This window comes from Dermacentor silvarum, chromosome 1 (genome assembly GCF_013339745.2).
Source record: "Dermacentor silvarum isolate Dsil-2018 chromosome 1, BIME_Dsil_1.4, whole genome shotgun sequence".
Taxonomy (NCBI): domain Eukaryota; kingdom Metazoa; phylum Arthropoda; class Arachnida; order Ixodida; family Ixodidae; genus Dermacentor; species Dermacentor silvarum.
Genome location: NC_051154.1, coordinates 203,215,496 through 203,223,916, shown reverse-complemented (window position 1 = coordinate 203,223,916; position 8,421 = coordinate 203,215,496).

Genomic DNA, 8,421 nt, shown 5'->3' with positions numbered 1-8,421 from the left:
AAAATATATAGCGGAGAACTCAAGAAAAAAATGCACCATAGCACGTGACAGGGAAGCGGTAGTTCTTTGCGCCTCGCGCGGTCGCCCATCCGCGCTGCATACGTGTGTGCGTCTGTTCAGTGCCGTGGAACGTTTACAGAAGGAACGCCGTTCCCTCTGCCGTTCCTTCGCAAACCTAACGAGTTACCGTTACAGTTCCACCTTCCCTTAATGGAACGGTGGCGTTCCTCCGTTCCTCCCAAAAGGAACTAGTTCCGGGAACGCCGTTCCGTACAACACTGGGATAAGCTACCTTTTTAAGCCGCAGTTCTTGTTCAAGGTAGCTTTTACGTATCGTCGCCATATCTAATCAGCAATACGGGCAAACTTATTCTTGCTGATATACTGTTGAATCACTTTGATGTTAACTCAGATTCTTTAAGCCAACATACCTTGAGAGAGAGAGAGAGAGAAGAAACTTTTATTCAATGATAAAAATAGATTATTCTCATGGGGAGCCCTAGTCGAGAGCCCCACTGGCCTTAGCCGCCCGTCCAACCTGGTCGATCAGCGATTGCTGGTCGGCCAGATCAGAGCTGGACAGTCGCGCCTCCCACTGCTCCAAGGTGTGTTGTACTGCCAAATCTGTGTCTTTCAGGGGTGGAGGTTGTTTCGAGCAGCCCCAGGTAACGTGAAAAAATTATGGTTGATGCCTCTTTCATAGGAATTGGTAGAACACGAAAGTGAAACATGTTTTCACAGAAGCTGTTGCATGTTTGCTTCGCGAACTCACGGTCTGTTGCAGCGAAAGGTGAACGATTTGCGGGCTGGCGACCATGTTGCAGGTTTGTTGACGCGCGGCGTCCTGTTGGTGAGCGCCGTCCTGCTGGCGAGTGGCTTCGGCGAAGGTGCGATCATTCTGGTTCGGTTGCGTAGTGGCTACGGCAGCCAGTCGAGCTGCGACGCGCACAGCTGCAGGAATCCCAGTGGCAGAGTTCGCACTGTGCACCGCAAACGCGCGCAGGCATTCTGCTCGACTCTGGCGTGTCTCTCGCCGGAGCAAAGCGAGATTCGCCCGGCGACGTCGTTGCCTTTCTGTGCCTTTTAGCGCAGCAGTTGTCTTAGGTGTTGCCATCGCATGCGAAACAGTAGACGATGCACTGCTGATGCACGTTGAATTCGCAATCCGTAGGCGATGAGGCACCACAGGCTAATCCGTTCCTAACTGCCTACACGAGACCACAGAAGTACATGGATTTGTCTGATCTTGGTGCTTGTGGATTTAGACGTTCTTGTGGCTTTGTTTATTGCGCTTTATATGCCTTCATTGTCGTAAATTTCAGAGCCATCTATACTTTTCGACGTGCAGAAGACGCTGCGATCACGCACAATCGCTAATAATTACAACGGTTCAGCTTGTCGAGGTGGCCAAATCGAAACGCGCCAAGCATCTCAATGCACTAGCTTGCCCGCGATAAATTCACAAGGGCGTTTTATGTCACGTGTCGATGCACGCGTTCGTGGCGTAATGGTTTAAATATCGGGCTTCTCCTGTAGAGTTCCTGTGTTCGAATCCTGCCATCGGACAATTTTCAGAATGTTTTTATTGTATGATTATTTATTGCGTAATTATTGTATGAAACGTAATGCACGAGACTACACTTGGTTCTTTATCCTATGGCTACATGGGCGTTGGAGCCTCCGCTGCCCTGTGCCGTTCCCTGTCGGCGCTCGTTAATAGTGAGTTTTAGCATAGCGTAAAACGCTTGCGTTAGCGAGCGACGCAACGCCAACGCAAACAAATGCTGCACTGCGCGGCACAAGGTAGTGTTTTAGAATAGCGGAAAGGGAGCAAAACGCTAACGCTAATACACTTGGGCGCCATCTCGAGGCGGATACAGCAAACATGAGCAAACCCTCTCGTTAAGCCTACTGCGCTGCTAATCGAAAACAACGCTCATTTGTCACCTGTACGCCGCTGTCGAAGCATCATTACACAAATCTAAAGCAAACACGAACATTAGTCGGGAACGAATGAGCCGAACAGTGCAGGCCGACGACTCGATAAATCCGAAGCAGGCAGCTCTCACTTCGACTGGCGCCGCCATGTTGCAGTACGTAAGGCTCCCTCTTGCGTGCGTTAGCGTTCACCGCTAAATCCCGAAAATAGCGCACGTACGTAAGAGCTCCAGAACCGTTTACGTACAGCTGCATGCGCAGTGTGGTGCACGCAACGCTAACGCTAACTCTTTGCGCTTGATGCTTTACGCTATTGACCCTTTTCGCGGAGCAGTTTGTTTTAGAGAAACGAAATGGCGCTCACGGCGGCGCGCCATACGTCTCCTCAGCGACCGCGCACGAATACGAAACCATTACCGCTTCTACCTTGTTTCCGTGCGATCAGCTGTCGGAAATGCAACTGAGTTTTCGCTAACGCACTGTGCTCCAATGATGCTAGATTGAATCATGTGGATTGAAGACGTGTGCAGTAATTGGCTGCAAAAATAGTGACTGACATGTTAAGGAATAGAATGAATCTGTGTGGCCAAGTTCGCGGACCGCTGCTGCAACTGTCCGAACATGTTACCGGCACTTCGAGATGTACGGCTTTACTTAAAGATACAGAAATTTGCTCATCCACCAGCCTTGTATCAAAGAAAGGGCTTCATCCCCAGAACGTCGGCAGGAGTGAGTACCACTCGTTAAACAATGACAAAGGGAGTAGCGCCGCTTCCTGTATTAGTAAGTATCGCGCACGTTTTCTGTACGCATCTGTCCTAAATGGCAGGAAAACTTACGCCCACTCTATCGCCGACGTATCAAAAATAAGTGAATGGGCGCACACTTGAATATATGCGCACTGTATACGCACAATAATGCTTAATACTTCATGCTTCATACTTCATGCTTAAAACTGTATCTGGGGCAATGATTGTTCTATAAATCACGGCGTACTTATGGTATTCCTATTAAATTGCAGGTCAAAACTATATCTCGTCAATATGGGGCATATCCACAAATTTCACACCGCATGCTAAAGTAAGCAGCGTTCATACAAAGCGGTCATTGTTTGGGTTCAAATGATCTCTACGTCCGCAACGGTGTAAATTAAAACTTGGGAGTTTGGGAGCGAAAAGGAGAAGAAATTCTCGAGCGTTCGCTATCTAAACATGTCATGTTAGCTCTCCTGTTTTGTGTTCTATGCGCTTTTGCTTTCTTGCAGCAAAGAACGTTGTGAGGCAAGACCCCATGCATTCAACGTTCTCAATTCTGGTCCATGAGAAGTTCTTGTGCAGAGGTCAAGAAAGCCGCTTACGAGCGCCACCTGGTCAAGAGCTTGAGCGGTGAAGAACGGCAGTCGGCCAAGGATGTTCGCGCTAGACAAACTGCTCTCTAGGTGGGCTGTAGTGGCACTAGACGGGGTCAACAGCTCTCGTGGTAGCAAGATATACGTATACTCAGCCTCCTCCTGGGAAACTCGCACGAAAAAGCAGCAACGTCTGACTACGTATGTGTCAGTTGTAAATAGTGCCCACAATCATGGTTAATTGTGTTACAGTGATTAGGCGCTGTTTTGCCGCAATCGTATGCGTCGTCCGCTTGAGGTATGCGCATGGTATATTTAGAAGCGGCGGCACGGGTTTCGCATGTGAACTCGGGCACCACGTACGAGCACGCGCAGATGCATTTATGCCCAGCATTTCAGTTGACTACGGTTACATTAAGGTACTAATTATCACGCCAGGCAACACGAATAATTAATGAAAGAATAGGATCGCATTCTCAAACAACGAGCGCGGCTTTTCGGGTGGTTTCTTAGCAAGATATTTCTCCCTTATCATTGTCAGATCAGAAGAGTGAGTATAGGCACCCTCTGAGCACACCGTAGCATTTCAGTGTTAACTGGGCTTGCAAGAAGCAAGCTTGCAAGAAGGAAAAAGAAGAAAAAAAAAAGCGGTTTTATATTGCCAGACTTGCGTTGTTTTAATCTTTGCCGGCGATCGCTTTCACTGAATTATCATTGTTTTGACAAAATTATTATCGTTCTCGATACGTCACTCATTCAGTTCAGTGACTCGTCTGAACCAGCGAGCTACGTACATCATCGAACTCCGCAGTTTTAGCTATAGTGAACCGAGAAACGCTCGGCGGTGGAACGACGCAACGGAACGAAACGTCCCGACTTTTTTCTGTACAATTCGCGGTTATATCTATGTGTGATGTTAAGAGTTACATATACGAGCAAGCACGAGTTGCGCCACGTTTATCGTACAAAATGACGCGGCCTTGGGCTAGTTCGTGATCTTCAGATTATAATAAACATGTTGTGTGTGGAATGGACTTCAGAAAGACGACAGACAATGACGAAGCCAGCCCTCTTCTTTTTTGTGGTGTTCATTCGGCGCGCAACATGTGTATGTCTGTTTATAGTACATTTCGATGTTTTATTAACATGCAAATATTGACTGCATAGAGGCAGCAAAACATTTGCAGCTTAAACGTAACATAAGCTGACGTCAGTATGGGATTCATCCGTGTGTCTAAGTGCGGATCAAGGTCACCGGGATAATCACGCCCGCTTGAAGCTCTAAATACGCAAAGTGCGTAGTGTCTGCTGTTCAAACAGCAGATGTTTTCCGCATAGAAAGGAAGGAGGAGATGAGAGGAAAGAAGGCACACCAAATTATGCGTGCTACATAACACACCAAAAAAGTATCCATTCGGAACTCCCTGGTGCCCCTAAGTTATGCGAGAGTATTCGTACCCCCCCCCCCACACACACACACACGCTCACGCACACGCACACACGCACACGCACACGCACGCACACGCACACACAAGCACACACACGCACACACACGCACACGCACACACACGCACACGCACGCACACGCACACACACACAACACACGCACCAACACACACACACACACACGCACACACACGCCACGCACACACGCACACGCACGCACACACACGCACACACACACACACACACACGCACACGCACACACACACACACACACACACACACACACACACAGGGTGTTCATTTTTAAGATTTACGAAATTTTCAAACATCGCCTGTGGCAGGTAGCATAATTCTTATCGTTGAGCTGGGTGATTCGAAGAGGCGGAGATTAGTAGCTTGAGAAATAGAAACACATATTCAACTAATTAACAAAAATGCACTAATTTACTCTTTAGTTAATTACTTTACGACACATATTGCATACTGGAAATCATTTCAAGTGGATGCGTCTTGCAAACTCACCGGCTTCAATTCGTAAATTGCAATATGTGTCGTGAAGTAATTTACTAAGAAGTTCATTAGTCAACTTTTGTTAATTAGTTGAATATGTGTTTCGATTTCTCGTGCTACTAATGTCCGCCTCTTCGAATAACCCAGTTCACCGATAAGAATTGTGCTACCTGTCACAGGCGATTTTTAAAAATTCCAAAAGCTTAATTTTGAACACCCGGTATAGTTTCCTCTAGGCTAGACGATAAGCCATCATGACAACTGTCTTCCACAATTGATTTGAACATCAGCCAGTAGATAAATTGGGCGACACTGGATAACTTGGCGTCCGTCAGCCCTTCAATCCTAAGATCAGTGGGGAGGTGGTCACTTCCTCGCGTTTCTATATCCGTTAACCACCTAACCTTTCTGGTGAGGGAGCTTGAAACAAAGGTGAGGTCCAGGCAGCTACTGTAGACTTTTCCACGCAGAAAGGTGGGGTTTCCATCATTTAACAAACACAGCTCTTGTTCGAGGCAAATGACACTAATCTTCTGCACTTCAAATTCATGTTATCCCCCCCAGAGATAGTGCCCATCCCCAGAGATAGTGGCGGGCATTAAAATCCCCATGGTCATCACACAAGGTTGCAGAGTCACTGTCCTGATTTGCCGTAACCGCTCGCAGTCCAGCCGACTTGAGGGCGATATGTAGACTCAACTACTATGAAAGTGAGCTGCTATTCTTCACTGTCAGACACGTGTACTGGTTTTCATGGTCAGGCGGCACTGGAGTATGGGCATACGTAAGATCGCGTCGTATGAAAACGATAATCTTGCTGCATTCTCCGTGTGTGGCGGACATGCACCACTCATACCCGGACAGTCTGGTGTGAGCTGATAGGAGCTCGCAGATGACGATAACAGGGAACTGATTCATGAACACAAACAGTCGAGAGTCCTAGTTGCGTGACTTACGTCCTCTGGCGTTTCACTCAAATATCGATGCGTTCCGGACCTGGGGCGCTATAATGTAAAATGATTCCAAACTGTGTTGATTCCAATTTCTGCAATCAGCCTCCACGATTGGTCAAAACATTTTCGGGCCACTCCCAACTTCGCCTGTCTGTCACGCGACGTCACGGAAACAGCGACAGCTCCCCATCTGATATAAGGTGTACACACTGGTTATGCATGATTAAATCGCACAAAAGAAAAATAATCATTCCTGATTCGACGCCTTTTCACCATTAGCCCTCTGCTATTGGTCCAATGTTTTCTGGCTACGCCCACTTCGCCTGTCTGTCACGCGACTTCACAAAACAGCGAAAACTCACCACGTCAAAGTGACGTGTACGCGAAAAAAATGCATGAATATGCCGAATAAAACTGAAAATTTTTCTGAATAGTCACAGACGGCCCCGTTCCGAAAGGAATAGAGGATGGCTGCCCGCCGATCGCTCAGGCCCTCGCTACTCACACATACCGATGAGCATGTATTTATTTGCGCATGATTACCCTTTTTGCGTGGCAGTAAAACGTTACCGAGCCCTTTCGGCATGCATACGACATCACTCTGCCAATTCTTCCTTGATGAGAATCTGTTTTAGCGGCATTCTTATCCTTCCGTTGCACGCCGCCGCGATTTTCGACCAGCCACCGCAAGCTAAGTAAGGCGAAGCGGACCAATCAGAGAAGCCGGCACCACCCTCTTCATGCGGTTATCTATTTTCACTGTGCTGGCTCGGCCCCATCGCAACCTTCTCCACTAGAGCGTCTCCTCGCCTCTTGTCAGCCAATTACATAAGAGAAACCGCTGAGTGTAGGCAATGTTTTTGGTTTTGAAAGCGAACAAAGGTGACCTCCTATAAACGAGGGGAGTGTTTGATTGGGTTGTTCAGACAAAGCTGCGGGTCACCGCCCGATGCTTGCGTCGGTGTTCACGTAAATTTGACGTCAGGAGTTCGTAATCAAAACATTTTGGAATCATTTTACGTTATAGCGCCCCTGGTTACGAAACGACGGCTTCTGGTGAGCCATGATTTCATTCAAGGGCAGCAAGCACTGGACTCAAAGTGTCCATCACCTGTAACCCGCTTTGCACAGACAAAGTTTTGATGGTGTTCAGTATAACGCAAATAACTTTTATGAGAGACCGCAAAGTAGTTGATGACCTGGAGATCATTAGCAAACGTTGGTTCAACAGTTGCTGCAGTCGTCCAGGTCGGTGCGTTTTGAGGTAACTCAGCAGCGCGCTGTGCTCTCGGTAGCTCAGACCATTCTTCAGGACGGGCGAGCCTTTCCACTTTACTTGTTTTCCTTGTATCCGTCTTGGTGGTTCTGTGCGATATCTGCACCTGCGGTTTTTCGTGAATGTCTTCGATGTCGATGCCGACTTCATCGAAGAGCTAGCAGCATCTCGATGCGTTGAATTGCCCCGCACCATTCGTTTGAGGATTGCTAATTCCTTGCGCACCCGCGGGAAAATTTTTGATGAGGCCTTGTGAGCACCACTGCAGTTAGGGCACTTTAGAACATCTGTGCGGCAGGCGTCTTTTGAATGGGAGTCAGAGAACCGCGGGCACACGACATTGTTCCTACAAACACACACATACGCGACGTTGCGAACACATGCCAATCTTGCAACACTTGAAGCACTGGAGGGGCTTCGGTAGGAATGGTCGTACTGGATGGTGGATATGTCCTACTTTGACATGGGAAGGAAGGATGTCTGCTTCAAACAAAACCTTCACACAGCGTGTGTTTCCAAGTGCGGAAATCTTCGTATTGAAAGTGCCTTCTGTCGTTGGTTTGATTAGTATTGGCCACGGTGGAAGAAGATAGGTGATCCGACGGCGGCGCGAGGCGCGGCCACTTAGTGTGACTCTACGCACGCCGCTGCCGCAAGGGGCAGCACATGTTCTGGGGGCCACTTTTTTGCTCGCTTTGCTGGCGCTTTTATGCGCACGCGCGGCATAGGTGTTTTATTTCGATGCATATATGTCGTTAGTCTGCTTAAAACGACTCTATTTGGTTGGAGGAACGTCCCTTTATATTTCTGCCGACATTCCGATTGACTCCGATGCGGCGAGCAGCGGCAAACGCAGCGCGCCGTCTGCTCGAGCAGACGACGCGTCTCTCTCGTGTTGGAAATGAAGGTATTTTGACAGTAAGTGGCATGAAACCTTCTACCTGCTCAGG